This window comes from Schistocerca serialis, chromosome 3 (genome assembly GCF_023864345.2).
Source record: "Schistocerca serialis cubense isolate TAMUIC-IGC-003099 chromosome 3, iqSchSeri2.2, whole genome shotgun sequence".
Classification (NCBI taxonomy): Eukaryota; Metazoa; Arthropoda; class Insecta; order Orthoptera; family Acrididae; genus Schistocerca; species Schistocerca serialis.
This window is the reverse complement of record NC_064640.1, coordinates 291,133,820-291,161,062: the sequence shown is the minus strand read 5'-3', so window position 1 is coordinate 291,161,062 and position 27,243 is coordinate 291,133,820. Positions and strand designations below refer to the sequence as shown.

At 31.5% G+C, this 27,243-nt stretch overlaps 2 long non-coding RNA genes across 4 annotated transcripts in view; one reads left to right on the top strand and one right to left on the bottom strand.

The window, feature by feature from the left end:
- Positions 1 to 126: 126 nt before the first annotated feature.
- The window catches only part of LOC126470076 (uncharacterized), a 134,696-nt gene continuing 107,579 nt past the window's right edge, over positions 127 to 27,243 (bottom strand). Inside the window, exon 2 of one of the 3 annotated variants that reach the window (XR_007586120.1) lies at positions 127 to 331. This is a non-coding gene — a long non-coding RNA (uncharacterized LOC126470076). Of the gene's footprint in view, positions 332 to 18,651; positions 18,668 to 27,243 lie in introns of those variants that run through there. The other 2 variants (XR_007586118.1, XR_007586119.1) reach the window with 2 other exon arrangements.
- On the top strand, positions 184 to 18,925 carry LOC126470075 (uncharacterized). Its single transcript, XR_007586117.1, has 2 exons — positions 184 to 320; positions 18,775 to 18,925. It is a non-coding gene; the product is annotated as an uncharacterized LOC126470075 (long non-coding RNA).

Genomic DNA, 27,243 nt, shown 5'->3' with positions numbered 1-27,243 from the left:
CTTTTGAGTCAAAAGGCTTAAATTTTTCTTTAGGATGGGAAGACCATATAGAGCTTAACATTTTACTTTTATATAGTTTTTTGTTTGTCTTCCTATATTTAATGATGATGATTTGTTGGGGTGACATGAAGAATAAATAAACTCTTCATTATTATATCATTTATTTATGTTTGTTGTTTTGATCCATAATTTATGATCATAAGATTAAGTTACCTTAGGGGTAACAGCGTAATTGTTTTTGAGAGCTCATATCGACAAAGCAGATTGCGACCTCGATGTTGGATTAAGAAAAATTTTGGGTGCAGTAGCCCAGTAATTAGGTCTGCTCGACCTTTAAATTCTTTTATGATCTGAGTTCAGACCGGCGTGAGCCAGGTCGGTTTCTATCCGAAGATTATTAATTCATATTAGTACGAAACGACCATATGGTTGAAATATTTTTCATTTTATTGATTAATATTAATTAGATTACTATTTTGACAGATCAATGTGTTGAATTTAGAATTCATTTATGTAGGTTTTTTCTACAAATAGTATTGATACTTTAGGATTTATTTATGTTTATTTTGAATTTTCTTTTATTAGTTACTTGTGTTTTAATTAGTGTTGCTTTTTTAACTTTATTAGAGCGTAAGGTTTTAGGTTATATCTAAATTCGAAAGGGTCCAAATAAAGTAGGATTTGTAGGAATTCCTCAACTCTTTAGTGATGCTGTTAAGTTAATTTGTAAGGAGCAGCCAATTCCTATTATATCTAATTATTTACTTTATTATTTGTCTCCTGTTTTTAATTTAATAATTTCATTGGCTGTTTGAGTGATTTTCCCTTACTTAACTTATATATGTTCTTTTTCTTATGGATTTTTGTTTTCTTTAGGTTGTACTAGATTAGGTGTTTATACCGTTATAATTGCTGGTTGGTCTTCTAATTCAAATTATTCTTATTAGGTTCGCTTCGGTCTGTTGCTCCAACAATTTCGTACGAAGTTAGTTTGGCTTTAATTTTATTATCTTTGATTATTTTAAATGGAAGTGTTAACATGTTTGATTTTATAAATTATCAGTTTTATTGTGGATTTATTATTATTTCTTTTCCTTTAGCTTTAGCTTGTTTTGCTTCTTGTTTAGCTGAAACTAACCATACTCCTTTTGACTTTGCCAAAGGTGAGTCTGAGTTAGTTTCAGGTTTTAATATTGAATATGGTGCAGGTGGGTTTACTTTCATTTTTTTAACTGAGTATACTAGAATTGTTTTTATAAGAATATTATTAGCTCTAATATTTTTAGGCGGTGATTTTTACTCTTTTATATTTTTTATTAAGCTTGCTGTTATGTCCTTTTGTTTTATTAGAGTTTGGGGTACATTACCACATTTTCGTTATGATAAGTTAATGTACTTAGCTTGAAAAAGTTTTTTGCCTTTATCTTTAGATTATTTCATTTTCTTTGTTGGTTTAAAGATTTTATTTATTTCATTTATTTAGTGAAATTTTTTAAGATAAGTTAATAGAAGAGTTAAACTTCTAGTTTTATGTTTTCAAAACATATGCTTTTCCTAAGCTAATTAACTTATTATTCCTTAATTAGTTTATCTCATGTGTTTACAACATGAACATTAATTAAGAAGTATGTAAAGTAGATAATTGTTAAGACTTGTCCTGTTATAATATAAGGTTCTTCAACAGGTCGTTTACCGATTCATGTTACTAAGCATACAACAACTACTATATGTCAGAATAAAATCTGATTAAAAGGATAGAATTGAATACCTCGGAATGGTGTTTTATTATAAAATGCTAAAATTATTAAGATTCTAATTGATAAGAATAATGCAATAACACCTCCTAGCTTATTAGGGATTGATCGTAGATTTGCATATGCAAATAAGAAATATCATTCTGGTTGAATATGAACGGGGGTTACTAATGGGTTAGCAGGTACAAAATTATCTGGATCCCCTAGGAGGTAAGAATTAATCAAGCACAGTATAATTAATAATGATGTTATTAATACAAATGTAATAGAATCCTTGAAAGTAAAGTATGGGTGAAATGGAATTTTTTCAATATCTCCATGTAGGCCTAAGGGGTTATTAGACCCTGTTTGGTGAGGAAAGAATAAATGAATTGCCGCCATTGCAGCAATAATAAATGGTGGTACAAAATGGAATGTAAAGAATCGATTTAATGTTGCGTTATCACCAGCAAACCCTCCCCACACTCATTGAACTAAATCTGTTCCTAAATATGGAATTGCTGATAATAAATTAGTAATTACTGTCGCACCTCAAAATGATATTTGACCTCAAGGTAAAACGTATCCTATAAATGCCGTTGCTATAACTAAGAATGAAATTACTGTACCAATAATTCAGGCTTGTATGTATATGTAAGATCCGTAGTAAATTCCTCATCCTACATGTAAATATATACAAATAAAAAATATAGAAGCTCCATTTGCATGTAAGGTTCGAATGATTCAACCATCATTTACGTCTTGGCAGATGTGAACTAAACTACTAAATGCTATTTCGATATTTGATGTATAATGTATAGCTAAAATAGTCCAGTTACATTTTGAATTACCAAACATAACGCTAGTAAGGACCCAAAATTTCATCAAAATGAAATATTTGTTGGTGCAGGTAAATCAAGTAAAAAGTTATTAATGATTTTAATTAAAGGATGTCGTAATTGTAAGGGTTTATTCATTAGTATATTATCTTATTTTATGAATAGGACCCTGGTTAATATTAGTGATTTTAACAACTGCTAATAGCGCTAAAAATAAATAAATTATTATTATTATTGTGATAATGAATGTTGGTCTATTATATAATTTTTCTAAAGATATTGTTTTTTCTTGATAATTGATTGAATTATCAGTATTTATAGTTTCAGTATTCTTGAAAAAGTCTAAATATATTGTTATATCTAAAATAATTAATGTTGATATAATAAATACTCATATTGTTAAGGTAATAATTATAGTAATTGATTTAGGTTGAAATATTTCATTTGATGCAATTCTCGTAATACAAATAAATAGAACTAATATACCACCAAGAAAAGTTAAAAATAAAATATATGATAATCAATATCTTTCCTTTATTGTTCCTGTTATTAGTCCAACTAGAAAAGTTTGTAGGATAATGAAAAGCATTATCGGTATTGGGTGTCTTAATTTAATAAAATTAATATTTATTACGTTTGATAGTGATATAATTATTATTTTGATCATTTCAGGGGTTAGTTTATTAAAAATATCGGTTTTGGTGACCGATGACGGAAGCTTTTCCACCTCTGAAGTTTTAAAAGTGGGGCTGGACTAATTTCCGGTTTACAAGAGCGGGGTTTTTTTTTAAACTATAAAACAAATGTTTATATTCTCTGTCTTTACTTCTTTATTGGTTTATTTTGCTGGTGTTTATGTTTTTTCTTCTAAACGTAAGCATTTATTAATGGTTCTTTTGAGATTAGAATATATTGTTCTTTCTTTATTTAAATTAGTTGTTGTTTTTCTTATTGAGTTGATTATGATTATTTTTTTCCTTTTATTTTTTTGGTTTTTTCTGTTTGTGAAGGTGCTTCACGTCTTTCTATTTTAGTTTCAATAATTCGTTCTCACGGAAATGATTTTTTTAATTCTTTTGGTATATCTTTATGTTAAAGTATTTATTTATAACTATTTTTTTGGTCCCTCTTTGTTTGGTTAATTATTGTTGATGGTTGGTTCATTCTTTAATATTTCTGTCTAGTTTTGTTTTTATGATTTGTGTTTATTCATACGCAGATTTGAATATAATTGGATATTATTTTGGTATTGATTATTTTTCTTTTAGTTTGATCTTGCTTAGTTTTTGAATTTGTTCTTTAATAATTACTGCTAGAGGTTCAGTTTATTTAAGTTCTTATCATTCTAATTTTTTTGTCTTTATGGTCTTAATTTTAATGATGATGCTTTATTGTTCGTTTGCTAGATTGACTCTTCTTTCTTTTTATATTTTTTTTTAGGCTAGATTAGTTCCTAATTTACTCTTGATTTTGGGTTGAGGTTATCAACCTGAACGCTTACAGGCTGGTGTTTATTTAATTTTTTATACTCTGGCTGCTAGATTACCTTTATTATTAGTATTATTTAGGGTTTATGATTTTTCTAATACTTTATATTTTCCTTTATTGGTTGATTTTGGTTCTTATTAATTTATATTTTATGTGTTTATAATTCTTACTTTTTTAGTTAAGATGCCAATATTTTTGGTTTATTTATGGCTTCCTAAGGCTCATGTTGAGGCCCCTATTTCAGGTAGAATGATTCTTGCTGGTGTTTTATTAAAGTTAGGTGGTTATGGTATTTTTCGTCTTATGAAGGTTATTTCTTATTTGGGTTTAAAGTTTAATTATTTTTGATTGTCTTTGGGTTTATCTGGTGGGTTTATTGTTAGATTTATTTGTTTTCGACAGGTTGATTTAAAGTCTTTAACTGCATATTCTTCTGTTGCTCATATAAGAATGGTTATTGGAGGATTGATGACCATGATTTGATGAGGTTGTATAGGTTCTCTTTTTTTAATGGTTGGTCATGGTTTATGTTCTTCTGCTTTATTTTATTTGCCTAATATCATTTATGAACGTTTAGTAGACGAAGACTATTAATTAACAAGGGTATAATTAATTTGATACCAAGAATGGCTTTATGATGATTCCTTCTGAGATCATCTAATATAGCTGCTCCTCCTTCTTTAAATTTGGTAGGTGAACTTAGATTATTAAATAGAATTATGTCTTGATCTTCTTAAAATTTTTTGCTTTAATTTTTTTAGAGCTGTTTATACTTTACATATGTATTCTTATTCTCAGCATGGTAATTATTATCCTGGTGTTTATACTTGTTCTCTTGGTTATTTTCGTGAATATCATCTTTTACATTTACATTGATTCCCTTTAAGTATTATAATTAAAAATGTTGTTTTGTGGAATCAATGATATAAATTTTCCATCTTAGGCCGTGAATTTACTTTCTAATTGTTCTTTGACTTTATTTTCCTTATTTTTTTCTAGAACTATAATTTTTATTTTGGGTATTTATTATTTAATAATTGATTATAGAGTTTTTGTTGAATGAGAACTTTTTAATTTAAATGGTTCTATGGTTGTTATGACTTTAATTTTGGATTGAATGTCTCTTATTTTTATGTCTTTTGTTATATATATTTCTTCTTTGGTTATTTATTATAAAGAGGTTTATATATTGGGAGAAAAGAATATAAATGGTTTTATTGTTATTGTTTTAATATTTATTCTTTCTATAGGTTTTTTAATTAATATTCCTAATTTGATCAGAATTTTATTAGGATGAGATTGTTTGGGTTTAGTTTCTTATTGATTAGTTATTTACTACCAAAATGTGAAATCTTATAGTGCAGGTATGTTAACTGCACTTTCTAATCGTATTGGTGATGTTGCTATTTTAATTACTATTGCTTGAATATTGAATTTTGGTGGTTGAAATTATATTTATGATTATGATTTTATTTCTAACTCTTTTGAAATAAAGCTTATTTTTATATTAATTGTTTTAGCAGCTATAACTAAAAGAGTTCAAATTCCCTTTTCTTCTTGACTTCCTGCTGCTATGGCTGCTCCTACTCCTGTTTCTGCTTTGGTTCATTCTTCTACTATTGTTACTGCTGGGGTTTATTTATTAATTCGTTTCCGACCATTATTAAATACTTATAATTGTGGTTGATTCTTACTTTTAATTGGTTGTATAACTATATTTATGGCTGGTTTGGGGGCTATTTTCTGAATTTGATTTGAAGAAAAATATTGCTCTTTCTACTTTAAGACAACTTGGTTTAATAATAAGAATTTTGGCTATGGGTTATCCAAAACTTACATTTTTTCATTTATTAGCTCATGCTTTATTTAAGGTGTTATTGTTTATGTGTGCAGGTTCAAAAATTCATAATTTAAAGCATTCTCAAGATATTCGTTTTATAGGTTCAATTGTTAATTTTATACCTTTAACTTCAGTTTGTTTTAATGTTTCTAGTTTGTCTTTGTGTGGTATACCTTTTTTAACAGGGTTTTATTGAAAGGATTTAATTCTTGAGATGGTTTGTTTAAGATGAATTAATTGTTTGATTTTTTTCTTTATTTCTTTTCTACTGGTTTAACTGCCTCTTATTCTTTTCGTCTTTTTTATTATTCAATATCTGGTGATAATAATTTTTATTCTAGATTTTCTTTTGATGATAAGGGTTATTATATTTCGTTTGGTATAATTGGTTTATTGTTTGTTGCTGTTTTTGGTGGTAGCCTTTTGTCTTGATTAATTTTCCCTGTTCCTCCTGTGATTGCCTTGCCTTATTATTTAAAGTTTTAACTATTACTGTAGTTGCTTCAGGTGCTTATTTGGGTTATCTCATTTCTAATTTTGATTTTTCTCAAAATTTATTTTCTTTAAGTATACTTTCTTTTGTCAGATTTGCTGGTTCTATATGTTTTATATCCTTTCTTTCAACTAAGTTTATTAGATATATTCCTTTAAAATTAGGTTATTATTCATCTAAATCATTTGATTATGGTTGAGGTGAATTATTTGGTGGTCAAGGATTATATAGACTATTTATTTATTTAATTGGTTATGTACAGGGTTGATATGATTCTAATTTTAAGATATATCTTTTAATGTTTAGTTTTTGGATATTTATTTTGGTGGTATTATTTTTCGTTTACTTAAATAGCTTATAATTAGAGTGTGACACTGAAGATGTTAAGGAAGTATTTTTACTTTTACATATTTATAAATATACATATATTATTTTTACAGTGACAATGTAATGTTTTATTTAAACTATATAAATTTTAGAAATTTTAACTGAGTTTAACCGCTAATAGAAAAAGTTAGCAGCTTTCATATTGGCTTTACATTTCCTTAATTGGAACTTTATAGATCAAATATATTATTAACAGTAATACGCCTCTTTTTTGGCTTCAATTAATAAGAATAATGGTATTTTATTTACCAGCCTTCCAGGTCGAGAGTGACTGCAATATTTCGCTTCTTATTCTATTTAAGGTTGATTGATTACATCAATACTTTTTGAATGCAACCCAAATGTTACAGTTGACTACAACCCTTTATTCTGCTCATTGTAAGGCTCCTTGGTTTCATTCATGGTATAGTCGGGCTAGTAATACTATAATATAAAATATTGTTGATACTTTTCAGATTATAATGTCTGAAGTTTTAAAAATAATTACAATTGGAAGGATTAGTGCGATTTATACATCAAAAATTACGAAAATTACTGCAATTAAGAAGAATCGAAGTGAGAATGGTATTCATGCTGATCTTTTTGGGTCAAATCCACACTCAAATGGTGATCTTTTTTCTCGGTCATTAATTAATTTTTTGATAATGTTGTTGCAAGGATTATAACAATTATTGGGATACTAAATCTAATAAAAATTCTTGTAGATAAAATCAATATTGTTTTTCTTGATTAATATCAAGCTTTCTGATTGGAAGTCAAATGCACTATTTATACTAGAAAAACAATTATCTACCTCATCAATAAATAGAGATGTATAAGAATAATCATACTACATCTACAAAGTGTCAGTATCATGCTGCTGCTTCAAATCCAAAGTGGTGTCTTGGTGAGAATTGGTTTATTGAATGTTGAAGTAGACATGTTGATAAGAAAATTGTTCCGATAATTACATGTAGACCATGGAATCCTGTTGCAACAAAGAATGGTGATCCATAAACTGCATCTGCAATGGTGAAGGGTGCTTCTCAATATTCGTATGCTTGAAGTATAGTGAAGTATAGGCCTAGTAATACTGTAAAGAATAGTCCTTGTAATGCTTGAGTATGATTAGATTCTATTAAACTATGATGTGCTCATGTTACTGTTACTCCTGATGCCAAAACAATAGCTGTTTTAAGTAATGGAATTTGTATAGGATTAAAAGGTTGAATTCCTATTGGGGGTCTAGTATCCCTAGTTGAATAGTAGGTGCTAGTCTTCTTCTAAAAAAATGCTCAGAAAAATGAAGCAAAGAATAGTACTTCTGATGCAATAAATAAAATTATTCCTCATCGTAATCCAATCGATACAAATCCTGTATGTAGCCCTTGGTATGTCCCTTCTCGTACTACATCTCGTCATCATTGGATTATAGTTAGTAGGGTAATTCCGAATCCGATTATAAATAAGTTAATGTTAAATAGGGGAAATCATTTTGCTAATCCTGATACTAGAACTATTGCTCCAATTGCTCCTGTTAATGGTCAAGGTCTATAATCTACTAAGTGGAATGGGTGGTTTGAGTGAGTTGTTAACATAGGTTTAGTGTACTTCTCTAGAATATAAAGTTCTTAAAATTAAGAAAACATAAGCTTGAATTATTGCTACTGCTGATTCTAAGATTAATAGAAGTATTTGCCCAATAATTAATAGTGAAATTAAGTTTATTGCTATAAATGGTCCTGTATTTCCTAGTAATGTTAATAGCGAGTGTCCTGCAATTATATTTGCTGCTAGTTGTACTGCTAGTGTAACTGGTCGAATGACATTTCTAATTGTTTCAATTAATACTATAAATGATATTAATGCAGGCACTGTTCCTTGAGGAACAAGGTATGTATATATGTGATTGGTATGATTAATTCATCCAAATAACATAAATCTTAATCATATAGGTAGAGCGATTGCAAATGTTAATGCTAAATGTCTTGTTCTAGTATAGATGTAAGGGAATAATCCTATAAAACTATTAAATAGTATTATAATAAAAATTGAGAGAAAGATGAATGTTGTTCCATTAAATGATTTTGGTCCTAGTAATGTTTTAAATTCATTGTGTAAGGTTAAGTTTTGGTTTATTTCAAATAATATTAATCCGTGATGGTGTAGTCAAATCATTGATGGGATTAATAATAATCCTTAGAATGTTCTAGTTTAATTTATTGATAAATTGAAGATATTAGTTGATGGATCAAATGTTGAAAATAAGTTTGTTATCATTTTCAATTCAAGTTTTTTTATCAATTGTTCTTTTTTTTGCTCTTTTAATAAGATTTGGTTTAAATGAGAAAAAGTTTGAGGGTTTTGGATTAAATTTCCCCATCAGAAGTAGTCGTTAATTTACTATTTTTTGGTTTAAGAGACCATTACTTACTTTCAGTCATCTGATGTATTTCAAGGTGTACTAATTATTTAGTTATTTTAGATTGACACTCTAATGTTATACATTTTAACTAACTCCTTAGATTATCTTATATAATCACTTGATAAATAAGTTAACTGAAGTTCTTTCAATTACAATTGGTATGAATCTGTGGTTTGCTCCACAGATTTCTGAGCATTGTCCAAAGAACAGTCCAGGTCGGTTTATTGTAAATGTTCCTTGGTTTAGTCGACCTGGCGTTGCGTCAATTTTAACCCCTAACGCAGGTACTGCTCATGAGTGTAGAACGTCTGATGCTCTTGTTAATACTCGAACTTCCGTATTTATTGGTAGAATTGTTCGGTTTTCTACATCTAGAAGTCGAAATCCATCGTTTTCTAGGTCTTGTTCTGGTGTTATATAAGTGTCAAATTCTACGTCTATAAAGTCTGAATATTCGTGTCTTGAGTATCATTGTCGTCCAATGGTTTTAATTGTGAATATTGCATCTACTGCATCATCAAGTAAATATAGTAGTTGTAATGATGGAAGTGCAATAAAAATGAGCGTAAATCCTGGTAATGCTGTTCAGATTGTTTCAATTAAATGTCCGTGAAGTTTATTTCGGTTTGTATAGGCAATAAATAGTATATAAGTTAGGGCATAACCTACAATTACTGTGATTAATAATAACATGTCCATAGTATGATCATGGAAGAATGATAGTTGCTCCATTAATGGTGAAGCTTCATCTTGAAGGGATAAATTTGATCATGTTGCCACTAATGAATTTTTCTAATAAAAGGTCAAACCTTTATTTGTAGAGCTTAAATCTACTGCACTAATCTGCCAAATTAGAATCTAGAAATTAGTGGTAGTTCTGAGTAACTATGTTCTGCAGGTGGGTTATTTTGTAGTCATTCTGTTCATCTTCTTATGTTAGCTCTAAATATGATTGCTCGGTTTGTAACCATTCTGTCTCATATAATTACAATGAATATAACGATTCCTACAATAGAAATTGTAGATCCAATTCTTGACACTACATTTCATGATGTATATGCATCTGGATAGTCTGAATATCGTCGTGGTATTCCTGCCAGCCCTAAGAAGTGTTGAGGGAAGAATGTTAAGTTTACTCCAATAAATATAATTGGAAATTGGATTTTTAATCATGTATTATTTATAGTTAATCCTGTAAATAGTGGGTATCATTGAATAACACTTCCTACTGAAACGTCCCGATTGAACAATTATACAAGACTGCTTAAACTGACATACAATATTTTTAGCGCAACGCAATCTGACTTTCAAAAATCCCTATTAAAAAGAATGGCCCTGACTAACATTAACCTATACGTTTCACAAATCACTTACCTCACAAAAATCTTGGTTACTCGAACTACTGCAATACAGCGAGCACTACTACTGCCAGCTAAATAAAAGATTCAAACTACGGAAGGCACTAACTACTGATAGGGATAGTTAGCAAATGAAAGATATTAATAGAGAACAAACAATGTATTTACCTTAATAGTCATAATATATATAGCAGTTCATGACAAATTACAAAACTCCGCCATCTCTCTCCCCACATCCACCACTGCTGGCAGCTCACCTCCAACTGTGCAATGCTACGTGGTGTTAACAGCCCAGCTGCCCAACACTACAATTGCGAGTATTACAACAATGCAAAGCAGCCACAGACTGCACACAACACAGCCAGTGATTTTCATACAGAGGTGGCGTTACCAATAAAAAAACCTAAACAGCCTACTTACACTATAATTGCAAATACTGCTCCTATAGATAATACATAATGGAAGTGGGCTACTACATAGTATGTATCATGTAATACAATATCAAGTGATGAATTTGCTAATACTAATCCTGTTAGTCCACCAATTGTGAATAGAAAAATAAATCCTAAAGTTCATAATAATGGTGGATTGAATTTGAATTTAGTTCCATATAGTGTAGCTAATCATCTGAATACATTAATTCCTGTAGGTACAGCAATAATTATTGTTGCTGATGTAAAGTATGCTCGTGTGTCAACATCTACTCCTACTGTGAATATGTGATGTGCTCATACCATAAATCCTATTAGCCCATTTGATAATATAGCATAAATTATACCCAATGTTCCAAATGATTCAATTTTTCCTCTTTCTTGACATACAATGTGAGAGATAATCCCAAATCCTGGTTGAATTAAAATGTAAACTTCTGGGTGTCCAAAGAATCAAAATAGGTGTTGATATAGAATTGGGTCACCTCCACCTGCAGGGTCAAAGAATGATGTATTTAAATTTCGGTCTGTTAATAGTATAGTAATAGCTCCCGCTAATACTGGAGGTGAAAGAAGGAGGAGAAGGGCTGTAATAGCTACAGATCATACAAATAAAGGTGTTTGATCTAGAGTTATAGTTTCTGATTGTATATTAATTGCTGTTGTAATGAAGTTTACTGCACCAAGAATAGATGATACACCTGCTAAGTGGAGTGAAAAAATTGCTAGGTCTACAGATGCACCCCCGTGTGCGATAGCTCCTGCAAGAGGGGGGTAAACTGTTCATACTGTACCAGCACCATTATGTACCATAGAAGATGTAAGAAGAAGGGTTAATGAAGGCGGTAGTAATCAAAAACTTATATTATTTTTTCGTGGAAATGCTATATCTGGTGCACCAATTATTAATGGTACGAGTCAATTACCAAATCCACCAATTATAATAGGTATTACTATAAAAAAATTATTACAAATGCGTGGACAGTAATAATAACATTATAAATTTGGTCATCTCCAATTAGAGATCCTGGTTGACCAAGTTCAGCACGAATAAGTATTCTTATTGATGTTCCTACTATTCCTGCTCACGCTCCAAATAAGAAGTATAAAGTACCAATATCCTTATGGTTTGTTGAGAAGAATCATTTTTGCGGTAAGATGGCTGAATTTTAGGTGGTAGACTGCAAATCTACTTATGAGATGTTTCCCTCTTACCATGTTTTAGGTCTTATATTCAATTATGATTCTAGATTGCAATTCTAGAGGGGTAAAATTTTACTAAGGCCTAGAAGATTATTCTTTTAATTATTACTTTGAAGGTTATTAGTTTAATTAACTTAAGTCCTTAGTATAATGAGATTAAGGTTGATGTTGAGATTAATCCTATTGCTGAAATTATTACTGTTATAGGAAGAATAATTCTTGATTTTTGTGACTTTATTTTTATAGATCATGAATTTTCTCTGTATGACATAATTAGGGCTGAGAATCTAATATGTATATAATTATAAAGTGTAATTGTAGTTAATACAACCATACTGGTTATAATAGTTGTTATGTTATTTTCTATTAATGATTGTATTACAATTCATTTTGGTAGAAATCCAAGGAATGGTGGTAAACCACCTAGGGATAGGAGAGATAAAAATATTATGAATTTAATTTCAGTTTTTATATTTCTGGCTGAATAAATTTGGTTTATAAAAAATAGATTTATTTGCCTAAATAGTAAGACCATAATTAATCTTAATAGTGAGTAAATAATAAAATATAGTTCTCAGATGTTTTCTCTTACTGTTAGGGATCTAATTATTCACCCTAAATGTCTAATTGAGGAATATGCTACAAGTTGGGGTAGAGATGTTTAATTTAAGCCACCTATTGCCCCAATAATGATTCTTAGAATGATAATTGCTCAAATGAATGTTCTTAGTTGAATACAATAAGATAATACCATTATTGGGGCAATTTTTTGTCATGTTATTAGTGTCATACAGTTATTTCATCTCGAAGCTCCTATTACTTCTGGAAATCAGAAACGGAAGGGTGCAGCCCCAATCTTCAATATTAATCTAGATCTAATTATTATTGAGGGAATAAATTCTGTTTCTCACCCTATTGGATACATTATTTGAATCAGCAAAATTGAAAATAATCTACATCTACATCTACATTGATACTCCGCAAGCCACCCAACGGTGTGTGGCGGAGGGCACTTTACGTGCCACTGTCATTACCTCCCTTTCCTGTTCCAGTCGCGTATGGTTCGCGGGAAGAACGACTGTCTGAAAGCCTCCGTGCGCGCTCTAATCTCTCTAATTTTACATTCGTGATCTCCTTGGGAGGTATAAGTAGGGGGAAGCAATATATTCGATACCTCATCCAGAAACGCACCCTCTCGAAACCTGGCGAGCAAGCTACACCGCGATGCAGAGCGCCTCTCTTGCAGAGTCTGCCACTTGAGTTTATTAAACATCTCCGTAACGCTATCTCGGTTACCAAATAACCCGGTGACAAAACGCGCCGCTCTTCTTTGGATCTTCTCTATCTCCTCCGTCAACCCGACCTGGTACGGATCCCACACTGATGAGCAATACTCAAGTATAGGTCGAACGAGTGTTTTGTAAGCCACCTCCTTTGTTGATGGACTACATTTTCTAAGCACTCTCCCAATGAATCTCAACCTGGTACCCGCCTTACCAACAATTAATTTTATATGATCATTCCACTTCAAATCGTTCCGTACGCACACTCCCAGATATTTTACAGAAGTAACTGCTACCAGTGTTTGTCCCGCTATCATATAATCATACAATAAAGGATCCTTCTTTCTATGTATTCGCAATACATTACATTTGTCTATGTTAAGGGTCAGTTGCCACTCCCTGCACCAAGTGCCTATCCGCTGCAGATCTTCCTGTATTTCGCTACAATTTTCTAAAGCAGCAACTTCTCTGTATACTACAGCATCATCCGCGAAAAGCCGCATGGAACTTCCGACACTATCTACTAGGTCATTTATATATATTGTGAAAAGCAATGGTCCCACAACACTCCCCTGTGGCACGCCAGAGGTTACTTTAACGTCTGTAGACGTCTCTCCATTGATAACAACATGCTGTGTTCTGTTTGCTAAAAACTCTTCAATCCAGCCACACAGCTGGTCTGATATTCCGTAGGCTCTTACTTTGTTTATCAGGCGACAGTGCGGAACTGTATCGAACGCCTTCCGGAAGTCAAGAAAAATAGCATCTACCTGGGAGCCTGTATCTAATATTTTCTGGGTCTCATGAACAAATAAGGCGAGTTGGGTCTCACACGATCGCTGTTTCCGGAATCCATGTTGATTCCTACATAGTAGATTCTGGGTTTCCAGAAATGACATGATACGCGAGCAAAAAACATGTTCTAAAATTCTACAAGAGATCGACGTAAGAGATATAGGTCTATAGTTTTGCGCATCTGCTCGACGACCCTTCTTGAAGACTGGGACTATCTGTGCTCTTTTCCAATCATTTGGAACCCTCCGTTCCTCTAGAGACTTGCGGTACACGGCTGTTAGAAGGGGGGCAAGTTCTTTCGCGTACTCAGTGTAGAATCGAATTGGTATCCCGTCAGGTCCAGTGGACTTTCCTCTATTGAGTGATTCCAGTTGCTTTTCTATTCCTTGGACACTTATTTCGATGTCAGCCATTTTTTCGTTTGTGCGAGGATTTAGAGAAGGAACTGCAGTGCGGTCTTCCTCTGTGAAACAGCTTTGGAAAAAGGTGTTTAGTATTTCAGCTTTACGCGTGTCATCCTCTGTTTCAATGCCATCATCATCCCGTAGTGTCTGGATATGCTGTTTCGAGCCACTTACTGATTTAACGTAAGACCAGAACTTCCTAGGATTTTCTGTCAAGTCGGTACATAGAATTTTACTTTCGAATTCAATGAACGCTTCACGCATAGCCCTCCTTACGCTGACTTTGACATTGTTTAGCTTCTGTTTGTCTGAGAGGTTTTGGCTGCGTTTAAACTTGGAGTGGAGCTCTCTTTGCTTTCGCAGTAGTTTCCTAACTTTGTTGTTGTACCACGGTGGATTTTTCCCGTCCCTCACAGTTTTACTCGGCACGTACCTGTCTAAAACGCATTTTACGATTGCCTTGAACTTTTTCCATAAACACTCAACATTGTCAGTGTCGGAACAGAAATTTTCGTTTTGATCTGTTAGGTAGTCTGAAATCTGCCTTCTATTACTCTTGCTAAACAGATAAACCTTCCTCCCTTTTTTTATATTCCTATTAACTTCCATATTAAGGGATGCTGCAACGGCCTTATGATCACTGATTCCCTGTTCTGTACATACAGAGTCGAAATGTTCGGGTCTGTTTGTTATCAGTAGGTCCAAGATGTTATCTCCACGAGTCGGTTCTCTGTTTAATTGCTCGAGGTAATTTTCGGATAGTGCACTCAGTATAATGTCACTCGATGCTCTGTCCCTACCACCCGTCCTAAACTATTAATATAATAGTATTGTTGAAGCTAATGCTTGGACAATAAAATATTTAATTGACACCTCATTTATTATTATATATTTATTTCTTGTTAGGAGTGGAATAAATGAAAGTAAGTTGATCTCAAGTCCTATTCAAACTCCGAATCAGGAGTTTGATGAAATGGACAGGATCGTTCCTATCATTAATGTTGATAGGAAGAGAAGTTTTGTAGAGTTGTGGGTCATTAAAAAGGATAGGATTTATACCTCTATAAATGGGGTATGAACCCATTAGCTTGTTTAGCTTACCTTTTTACATTAAGGTGTATGATGCACGTTAGTTTTCTATACTAAAGTAGGTAGTTTAATTCTGTCTTATGTAATTTTTAGTGAAGGTATTTTTATTTACTTGATTTACCCTATCAAGGTAACCCTTTAATCAGGCACTTTATTTATATTTTATATATAAATTAAAATTTTTTTAAATATTTATTTATGTATTATTTTGGATATTTCTAATTAATTTATCTCGATTCGGATAAATTGAATATATATATATATATATATATATATATATATATATATATATATGCGTGGATTGTAATAATAACATTATAAATTTGGTATATATATGTATATATATAAAATAAATAATTTATATTAATATATTACATTTAATTAAATTTAAATACCTATAATGTTATTTTATTATTATTAAATGATTATTTTAATACATTTATTTACCTGGGATTATAGCTACTTATGTTTTTAGCTTTAAATTGGTTCTTATATTATAAATTATATAATAGTATGTAATTTAATATTCAATATTGTTATAATTGGATATAATAAATATAATTAATGATATTAAATATAAAATGTTACATTAATATAAATGATTATATTAATTATAATAATATAATTATATAACTTTCTATATTTAAATTAGTTAACTATCCAATATTTAAGTTAATTAATATAAAGTTAATTTTATATTAATAACATATTACAATAAATTACATAATTGTATAAAATATATTTATTATATTATTTAATCTTTCTTTATTATTAGTGAAAAGAAAGATTAAATAGGAAAGAATATAATACATTAATTGGTATACATGTTCCATATTAATCTTTATTTATTTATAATAGAGAAGTTGTTGTGGTCATACAGGGGTGCGTTTCTTTTTTTTGTCATTTTTTGTCTTTTTTTTCTTTTTTTCCTTTAATTATTTGAATCTTTAATTTATTCTTAATTTTATAAATTTTCAAAAATCTTATTTTTGTTTCCAAAAGTTTTATTCTTGCTTGTTTATTCACTTTTTCTTTGTATTATATGTAAGTTTCGTTAAACTAAATGTTCTTTTTGCAGTAATTTGATTTAATTATCGACTGATATTTGGTTTAGCAATTGATTTAGTATCGGCATAATTCGTGTCAGCAGCTGCGGTTATACAATTGATACAAGTGAATATTATTGGTTGCAACAGTTGTTTATATTTTTAGGGTTAAAATATAGATTTGTAAGGTGAAATATTAAAATTTATTAATAACTCTTTTTATTAATCTGTGAAATTTAAATAATAAACTAGGATTAGATGCCCTATAATTTTAAATGTTAATTACATTTACCAGGGTACTATTAGTTTAGGTCCTTAAACCCAAAGAATTTGGCGGTATCTCATTCCATTCAGAGGAACCTACCCCGTGATTGATAATACACGATTTACCCTACTTAATTTATTTGTTTGTATATCTCCGTTATCAGAGAATCTTTTTAGAGTTATAATTCTCAAGATTTATAATTATAAAATATTTCAGGTCAAGGTGCAGCTTATAGTTAAGAGGAGGTGGGTTACAATAGATTTTTGTTTATCACAGATTTGATGGTGAAATACTGTTAATGAAGGTGGATTTGATAGTAATTTAATTTATTTAATTTAACTGATATTGGCTCTGAGGTGTGTACACATCGCCCGTCGATCTCATTATTGATTATTCTATTTTATTATTTTAAGGTAGCTTCAATTTAGATGAGATAAGTCGTAACATAATAGATGTACTGCAAAGTGTATCTAGGAAGAGTTTCAAGATATAACTTATTAGTAAAGTGTTTCATTTACACTGAAAATTATTCTGTGCAAATCAGGATATCTTGATTATTTATTCTATTATATTTATTTTTTGTTTGTTTAATTATTTAATAAAAATAATTATGTCGAACTTTGTCTTAGTATATTTTGTAGAATTGATTTTTTAGATTATAGTTTATTGGAAATGTAATTGTTTCATGAAATATTATTTTAAATTTTAAAAAGTAGATTTTATTTATTATCATTTTGTATCAGGGTTTATCAAAATTTTAGTATTTACTTTACTTGTCTCGATTTGGGTTGATTTATAAATAATGTATAGTTAATGTATCATAATTATTATTAAATTATTTATAGAAGTGAGATGTTAATTGTATCCAAGATATATAGTTTCTTAAGAAAAAATTTAATTTTTTGAAGTTAATTGTTTTTATTTAATTTTTTAGGTAGAAATATTAACTTACTTATACTTTAAGGGATAATCTTTCAAGTTAATAACCTATAATTTGTTTTATGAAATATAACAGTAAGCTTTAAACCAGCTATCTTTAAGGTTTAAGGTTCATTATTTTTTATTTTGATTGTATAAGTATTTTAGGTTTTTTATTAAGATTATTGATTTAATTTTAAAATTTTTGTAATAATGATAGGATTAGTATATTTATTTGTATATAATTTTTACCTTGTGAATTTATTATAAGGAACTAGGCAAAATTGATTTCCACCTGTTTATCAAAAACATTTCCTCATGAAAATACTTTGAGGTCTGGCGTGCTCATTGAACGGATTTTTAAAGGGGCGTGGTATTTTGACTGTGCAGAGGTAGCATAATCATTAGACTCTTAATTAGTGGCTGGAATGAATGGCTTGACGAGAAATCAACTGTCTCTTAATAAATTTTTGAATTTAACTTTTGAGTCAAAAGGCTTAAATTTTTCTTTAGGACGAGAAGGCCCTATAGAGCTTAACATTTTACTTTTATATAGTTTTTTTTGTCTTTCTATATTTAATGATGATGTTTTGTTGGGGTGACATGAAGAATAAATAAACTCTTCATTATTATATCATTTATTTATGTTTGTTGTTTTGATCTGTAATTTATGATCATAAGATTAAGTTACCTTAGGGATAACAGCGTAATCGTTTTTGAGAGCTCATATCGACAAAGCAGATTGTGTCGTCGATGTTGGATTAAGAAAAATTTCGGGTGCAGTAGCCCAGTAATTAGGTCTGTTCGACCTTTAAATTCTTACATGATCTGAGTTCAGACCGGCGTGAGCCAGGTCGGTTTCTATCCTAAGATTATTAATTCATATTAGTACGAAAGGACCATATGGTTGAAATATTTTTTATTTTATTGATTAATGTTAATTAGATTACTATTTTGACAGATTAATGTGTTGAATATAGAATTCATTTAGGTAGGATTTTTCTACAAATAGTATTGATACTTTATGATTTATTTTATTTATTTTGAATTTTCTTTTATTAGTTATTTGTGTTTTAATTAGTGTTGCTTTTTTAACTTTATTAGAGTGTAAGGTTTTAGGTTATATCGAAAATCGAATGGGTCCAAATAAAGTAGTATTTGTAGGAGTTCCTCAACCCTTTAGTGAAGCTGTTAAGAAAATTTGTAAGTAGCAGCCAATTCCTATTATATGTAATTATTTACTTTATTATTTTTCTCCTGTTTTTAATTTAATAATTTCCTTGGCTGTTTGAGTGATTTTCCCTTACTTAACTTATATATGTTCTTTTTCTTCTGGATTTTTGTTTTTTTTTATGTTGTACTAGATTAGGTGTTTATACCGTTATAATTGCTGGTTGGTCTTCTAATTCAAATTATTCTTTATTAGGTTCTCTTCGGTGTGTTGCTCAAACAATTTCATACAAAGTTAGTTTGGCTTTAATTTTATTATCTTGGGTTATTTTAATTGGTAGTTTTAACATGTTTGATTTTATAAATTATCAGCTTTATTGTTGATTTATTTTTATTTCTTTTAATTTAGCTTTAGCTTGTTTTTCTTCTTGTTTAGCTGAAACTAACTGTACTCGTTTTGACTTTGCCGAAGGTGAGTCTGAGTTAGTTTCAGGTTTTAATATTGAATATGGTGCAGGTGGGTTTACTTTAATTTTTTTAGCTGAGTATACTAGAATTGTTTTTATAAGAATATTATTAGCTTTAATTTTTTTAGGCAGTGATTTTTATTCTTTTATAATTTTTATTAAGCTTGCTGTTATGTCCTTTGGTTTTATTTGAGTTTGGGGTACATTACCACGTTTTCGTTATGATAAGTTAATGTACTTAGCTTGAAAAAGTTTTTTTGCCTTTATCTTTGAATTTTTTTATTTTCTTTGTTGGTTTAAAGATTTTATTTATTTCATTTATTTAGTGAAATTTTTTAAGAAAAGTTAATAGAAGAGTAAAACTACTAGTTTTATATTTTCAAAACATATGCTTTTCCTAAGCTAATTAACCTATTATTCCTTAATTAGTTTATCTCATGTGTTTGCAACATGAACATTAACTAAGAAGTATGTAAAGTAGATAATTGTTAAGATTTGTCCTGTTATAATATAAGGTTCTTCAACAGGTCGTTTACCAATTCATGTTACAAAGCATACAACAACTACTATAATTCAGAATAAAATCTGATTAAAAGGATAGAATTGAATACCTCAGAATGGTGTTTTATTATAAAGTGGTAAAATTATTAAGATTCTAATTGATAAGAATAATGCAATAACACCTCCTGGCTTATTAGGGATTGATCGTAGAATTGCATATGCAAATAAGAAATATCATTCTGGTTGAATATGAACGGGGGTTACTAATGGGTTAGCAGGTACAAAATTATCTGGATCCCCTAGGAGGTAAGGATTAATCAAGCACAGTATAATTAATAATGATGTTATTTATACTGTAAGTAGGCTGTTTAGGTTTTTTTATTGGTATCGCCACCTCTGTATAAAAATCATTGGCTGTGTTGTGTGAAGTCTGTGGCTAGTTAGCATTGTTGTCTGGCATTGTAGTGTTGGGCAGCGGCAGCTGGATGTGAACAGCGCATAGCGTTGCGCAGTTGGAGGTGAGCCACCAGCAGTGATGGATGTGGGGAGAGAGATGGCAGAGTTTTGTAATTTGTCATGAACTGCTATATATATTATGACTATGAAGGTAAATATATTGTTTGTTCTCTATTAATATCTTTCATTTGCTAACTATCCATATCAGTAGTTAGTCCCTTCCGTAGTTTGAATCCTTCATTTAGCTGGCAGTAGTGGCGCTCCCTGTATTGCAGTAGTTCGAGTAATGAAGATTTTTGTGAGGTGAGTGATTTCTGAAAGGTATAGTTTAAGGTTAATCATGTGAAATTATCGTGTGAAATATTGTGACAATAATGGCGTGTGAAGAACGTAACACTAGGCTCCCAAGTAAACTGAGAAATAATAGTGATGACGAGCGTAGCTTATCAGCACCACTGTGTAATGAAGTAACAGACATTCAAAGTAGTAATTTGGTAACTGTGCATAGGGAAGTGGAGCGGGCGTCATATAATGGTGTAGACAGTGAAACAGGTAGTGAAAAGGGAAGTGTTATCGATCGATCGGTCGGCAACAGCTCGCCTCACGAATCGGGAATGACAGAACACAATATTGCAATTTCTGTAGACTCAGGTTTTGGGTTCTCACCGTTTTCTAAAAATGAGTCAAGACACATTTTCCGCTTGTCAAAATGTGAATGTTGCCGGTGCAAATTCACTGCCAAAAAGCACTCAGGAACATGTTTCAGACACCAGTGCATTGTTATTACAATTAATGCAACAAATGGGACAAAAGCTTCAAAAGTTAGACACAATGGAACAAAATCTTCAAAAGTTAGACACAATGGAACAAAATCAGAGACAAACACAGCAACAGTTAGACACAATGGAACAAAATCAGAGACAAACACAGCAACAGCTTCAAAAGTTAGACTCATTGGAACAAACTCTTAAACAAACACGTGAAGTTTTAACTACTGAGTTACATAACATTGGATCGAAATGTCAAAAAGCCTGTAATGACGTGAAAACTCAAATTTGTGAGCATTTTCAACCTATTTTTTCGCGGCATGAAAATGCATTACAGAATCACGAAGCAGCCATAAAAGAACTGCAAATTATTGTTCATGAAAATCATGAGACCTTGCAAGCTAAAATGGACTCAGTTGCGTCTACCAATTCGGCTACGCAACTTGCAAACACTCATGAAAACTTAAAGGACACAGTAGAAAGACACATGGAGGAAATTAGTACTTTATCAGAGAAAGTAGTTGAACTTTCAGATCAGCTAAATAATTTATCTACAAAGGTAGATGATAATCTTAATGACACAAAACCGGTAGTCTTTAATGACACAGAACAGTGCGAACAAATTAGGAAATTGAAACAAAATCAGAATCAAACTAATACGCAACACCAAAGAGAAATCCGCGAAGTACAAGATCAGCTGACACAGGTAGTACAAGAATTACGTATTTCAGAGGACACTCGCGCCCCAATACAGGAAGAGGGACATAGAAATACGGAACAACCACAAAATAATAACACAGCGCATTTCGGAAATTATGAAAGAAATTGGCAAGGTGCACCGAAATTTGAAATGGAACCGCCAAAACGACTTAACAATGACCTATATGCGACTCGCCGCCATGATGATTTTGACTATAAGCTGTTCATTACTACACATAAATTCAAAACGTTTAAGAATTCTGCCAACAACATTCATCCACAAGCATGGCTCCATCAATTCTCTCATTGTTTTCCTCCCAACTGGTCGTTAGAACACAGATTAGAATTTATGTGTGGCTACTTAGGGAATGAACCAGCTGTAAGAATGCGATCGGTCATTCACGATTGCCACAGTGAAGGAGAATTCTATCATGCCTTCCTCTCAGCATATTGGTCTCAAGCTACCCAAGACATCATAATGATGAAACATTTCGAACAATCTGAATTCTCCAGTCTTGTGAAATATTTTGAAGACATGTTGCACAAGAATCGTTACCTGTCAAACCCATACAGCCCCTCAGAACTCATCAGCATTAGCTTAATCAAATTACCTGAACATTTACGACATATTGTTTTAGCAGGACGTTGCAAAGAAGACTTTGAAGCTTTTCAGGGACTTTTACAAGAACTGGAAATTGACACTGACAATCGGGGAACGCGGAAACAGGAGCACAACAATTACAGGTCACATCTGTCACAATTCCGCGATGACAGAAATAATATACGACAAGGCTATTCTTTCAACTTAAATCGTGACCGAAACAGACACCACCCGTATGACAACCGTTGGCAGAGTAGTAATAATTACAGGGAAAGATCACCTCTCCGCGGTAATGACTATCACAGAGACAATCAGAGAAACAGACAATTTGGGAATCAAAATAATTATTATTACGGGAGACAGAACAACTTCAGATGCAACAGTTCAGCGTGCAGTTACGATTCCGGGAGAAATTCTCCTCCACGTGACCGACAAGAAAGAAACTGTGGAATCTACCGACATGACGACAGACGATATAATCATAACGACAGACGTGAATTTCATCAGAACTGGCGGGATTCTAACAGAGCTGGGCCCTCTCGGCAAGGCGAATTTGTAGAAGTTTGGTCTCCTAATCCCAATAACAACGCGCGCCAACAAAGAGACAGACAATGACTTGCACAGCAGGCAGCTGCCTGCGCCCGCTGGCTCCAAGAAAAATAACATAAGACGCTAGCCTTGAGAAAAATTTTAGCATTCTTTACCGATGTATACAATACCATAATTGCTTTGAAGTTGAAAGTCTGTGTACTAGGAAGAGTAAAGGTTTACACCACATTTCACATGTAAAACCGTTTATTGAATGATAATCTGCTGTTTAACTTAGTCTTTGCCATAAAACTTTTCACTTCACATTTCTAGTATGCTTTGCCAGATTTAAGAAACTGTTAACATGCAACAATGTATGAAGTTAAATATCCAGTCTTGAACCTAGGGAACATTTTTAAACAGAAATTAAGAATGCATTGTTATAGTGAACAGACGTCACAGTGTTATTGTGTGTGTACATTCTTGCTTGTTAGTTCCACGATTACGTAACGACTGTAAGGCTCACATACTTACAACATTTACCAGTATTGCTAATGAGATTTTAATGCAACATTTTGGTTTACTTGAAAATATATTCTGGACTTAAAGTACTTTCAGTGAGATACCAGATGACACAGTGGTTAGTTTATGTGACAGCTACACGATTTTATCACGATGCTACTAATGAGTGACAATTTACAATTTTGCTTTTGCAGTGTTTCTGTTTTATATCTGCAAAGTTTTCTGTTTTATTCTGGAAAGTAAATCCTGTTTTAGTAGTAACTTTTGTGGTATAGCTACAATGAGACTGCCTTTTCCATAGCACAACAATACGTTACAGCACAGTACTTTCTTCATCATGGCAATAAGCGTAATAACTAAGATATCTACACATAAAGCATTTCACTTTTGTTTATCATGAGGTAAGTACATTGACTTCTGCAGAACTTAGCTTTCGAAGGACTATAAGTACGACAGTTCCACAGAATTATCTTACAGCAAGACGCACATTTAGCGCTACAGGACACGCATTTGAGTGATTAATTTTGTACTTAAAACATTTATTTTTAAAGATATTTGAAGTACAATGATACAACGGTTTTCAGTGATACATTTCATTTCATTGCTGTAATCTGTAACACCTGAGGGTATAATAACATTAATCTTCAGGGGGGTACACACTTACTTTGTGTATCATGTGTTTGGCAAGCACAAGGAGCCCTAGCTAATATGGTATTTGCTTATACAACTTTACACATCGGTACCATATTTCTCTAACACAGAATTACACAGCTATCTGATCATTTAACTGAGAGATAAACATTTTTTTTACTACATCAATGACAGATGTTTACGTAATTACACAGTTGGATAACTTCACACATACGAAATTGTATTTTGTCTGTACTTTGAGAAATGCTCATATTTTTCGGAACCATTGTGATACTACGAGAGCTTTGAATGATGTATTTGGTATGAGATCATGATTTTTAAAGTACGTTTGAGGTAGATGACGCTATTGCAATGAGCAGAGAATTTTTTTAGGTTTTTAAATTATTGCAGAATGCTACAACGTTTTTGAGAGTTGACTGAGGTGTTATGATGTTATTATTACGATGACTATGTGTATTATGCTGTTGCGGCATGTTTATGATCAATAAGCTGATGCTATATGAGGAATTTGATTATGCTATGTATTTATTACGATGAAATATTGAAGTGTCATCGCAAGATTGACGTGTCGACGAATATTTATATGTGTAATAAGGTAAGGAGTAATGAAAAGTGATTAGGGACTCTGACTTGTGGAAAAGGATGTTGGAAACCAAGAATCGTACTTTAGAATTATGAAATGTGTGTAAATGCGTGAATGTATCACAATGCCGGCGAAAATTTTTTGGACATTGTTATATTCATAAGATTTTGTTTCTACACATTTGTAACGCAGTTTCTCAACCTGTGATTTTTTTTTATATGAGACTGTCCACTGTAACGGAAACTGGTGTCATAAATATTTCGGTAAGAAAGTTAAGTGACCACCTGCACGTAATACGTCGTGGGCACCCAGCTGGGCGACAGTCGCCTGAAAAAAAAAAGCCATTAGCATGTGCCTTTCTGAGGTACAGGTGGAGAAGAAAAAGGGAGGCCATTATCCTCGCTATTGACGTTCCTTTGTAGAAAGCATCGCAAAAAACGATATGGTCGAACTTGAAAACATATGATTACACTGTGGAGCTCTTAATTTATGATATTTACTGAAATGCCTAATGAAATGACGAGATATATTTTTATGTGTATACACCTGATTATGACTACGGTCTCTCTAGTTGAGAGATTTTTCTACTAACTTATGAAATGCCTCATGACTACTGAATGATGATCTTATGCTTTACTTTGTACATAGTTGCTTATTTCATTTGATATCTGGTTTCCAGCTGTCTTGCAGCATTGGTTTCATAAAATAAAATTAAATGCATTTGCTAATGTGAACACTTTCTGTCAACAGATCTATTAAATAATTATTTTACGACCCACATTCCTCGAAAAGGAGCTCTTGGAATGGAAAGAACAATAAGAAGGGACTAATAACAGTAACTGCATATATCATTTTCTTTTCAAGTACTTGGTAATTTCTTTTGTAGAAATTGTTGTGGTGCACCACTTTCATTGCATAGACATTAAGATGTGAATATACATTTCCCTAGTCTGCATTGTCGTCTTTAGTGTAATATTTTTTTCTGCTTGAGCTTTGTCATGTTTAGATATAATTTATTACCTTTGCTTCTGCTGTTTGCCAGGCATAGTGCTACTGAATTTTAATTTGTGTTACTCTGCTAAGCCAGTTTACTACTGATTTACTTTTCTTGTTTGCTGCTCATTGCCTTATATTAGTTGTAATTTATGCTGCTTGCTTCGCCATTTGTATTTTTGATCATTGCTGTTTGTGTTAATTGTTTTATGCTGCTGCATTGCCTCGTCCCTTAGTTTAGCATCTGAGCTCAGTAGATTTAAGTTAGCTTAAGAGGGGGTAGACTATATTAAGAAACTGACTATGGACAATAGGAAAAAAAGGCATTGAGAAGTTATATAAAAAAGATTTGGTCCAAAATGAGTATTGTACAGTGGAGAAAAACTATTTTGAAAGAGGATGTGAACAGAATACAGACAGCAGGCTTAGATAGTACTTTTGGGAATAATGATGAACAAAGGGAGATCTCCATGCAAAATACTGCAGTAAAACAAACCCTGTCCTTTCCTTTTGTGTCATCCCTCTATATGTTTGTGTACCCTTGTGTTTTTGTGTTTTTCCTGTCTTTATGTGTTTATCTGATAAGACTTATGTTGTAGAATTTTTCTAGTACTAAGCTACATTCACTATGATGAGGAATACTGTTATCCTCAAATGTAATTGGCATTAATAATATGTTATTTACCTTGTAAATATGCTTAGACATTATTTGTTCTGTTTTGTTTTAATCCTCATGTGTGAAGTTGATGTTTCAAAATTTATTCTGATCTTTTATGTATCTACTTATCTCATAATTCCTGTAACATTGATGTATATATTTATTTCTATTCTTTTGTAAAGCCTGTATTACTACAAACGTTATCTGTATTATTATGTTTTTAATGATGTTTTCTGTATCTTTGTAATTGTATTCTTGTGATATAAAATTGTAATTGTCACCATTCATCATATTATTAACTTGTAAGTTACATTTCACTGCACACATTTCTGTTGGTCATAGTAAATGGACAATATGTGAGAAGTAGGGACTGATAGTGTTTGCACGTGTGTTAATAATTCAGCAAGGGACTGGATAACAGCATTACTGGTTCTAAGGACAATCCCAAAAACTTTGTGAGTGTACAAGTGGTGGTTTATGGACTTGCTATATTGTCTGCAAGACTTCTAAGGACAATTCCAAAAACTTTGTGCGTGCACAAGTGGTGGTTTATGGACTTGCTATCTTCTCTTCAAGACTCTTCAATGGTGATTGTGCACCTGCACAGTCACAACAGATGGCTGCTGGTCATCTCTACAAGGACTACAGTGGGTCTACACCTTTGAAGACTC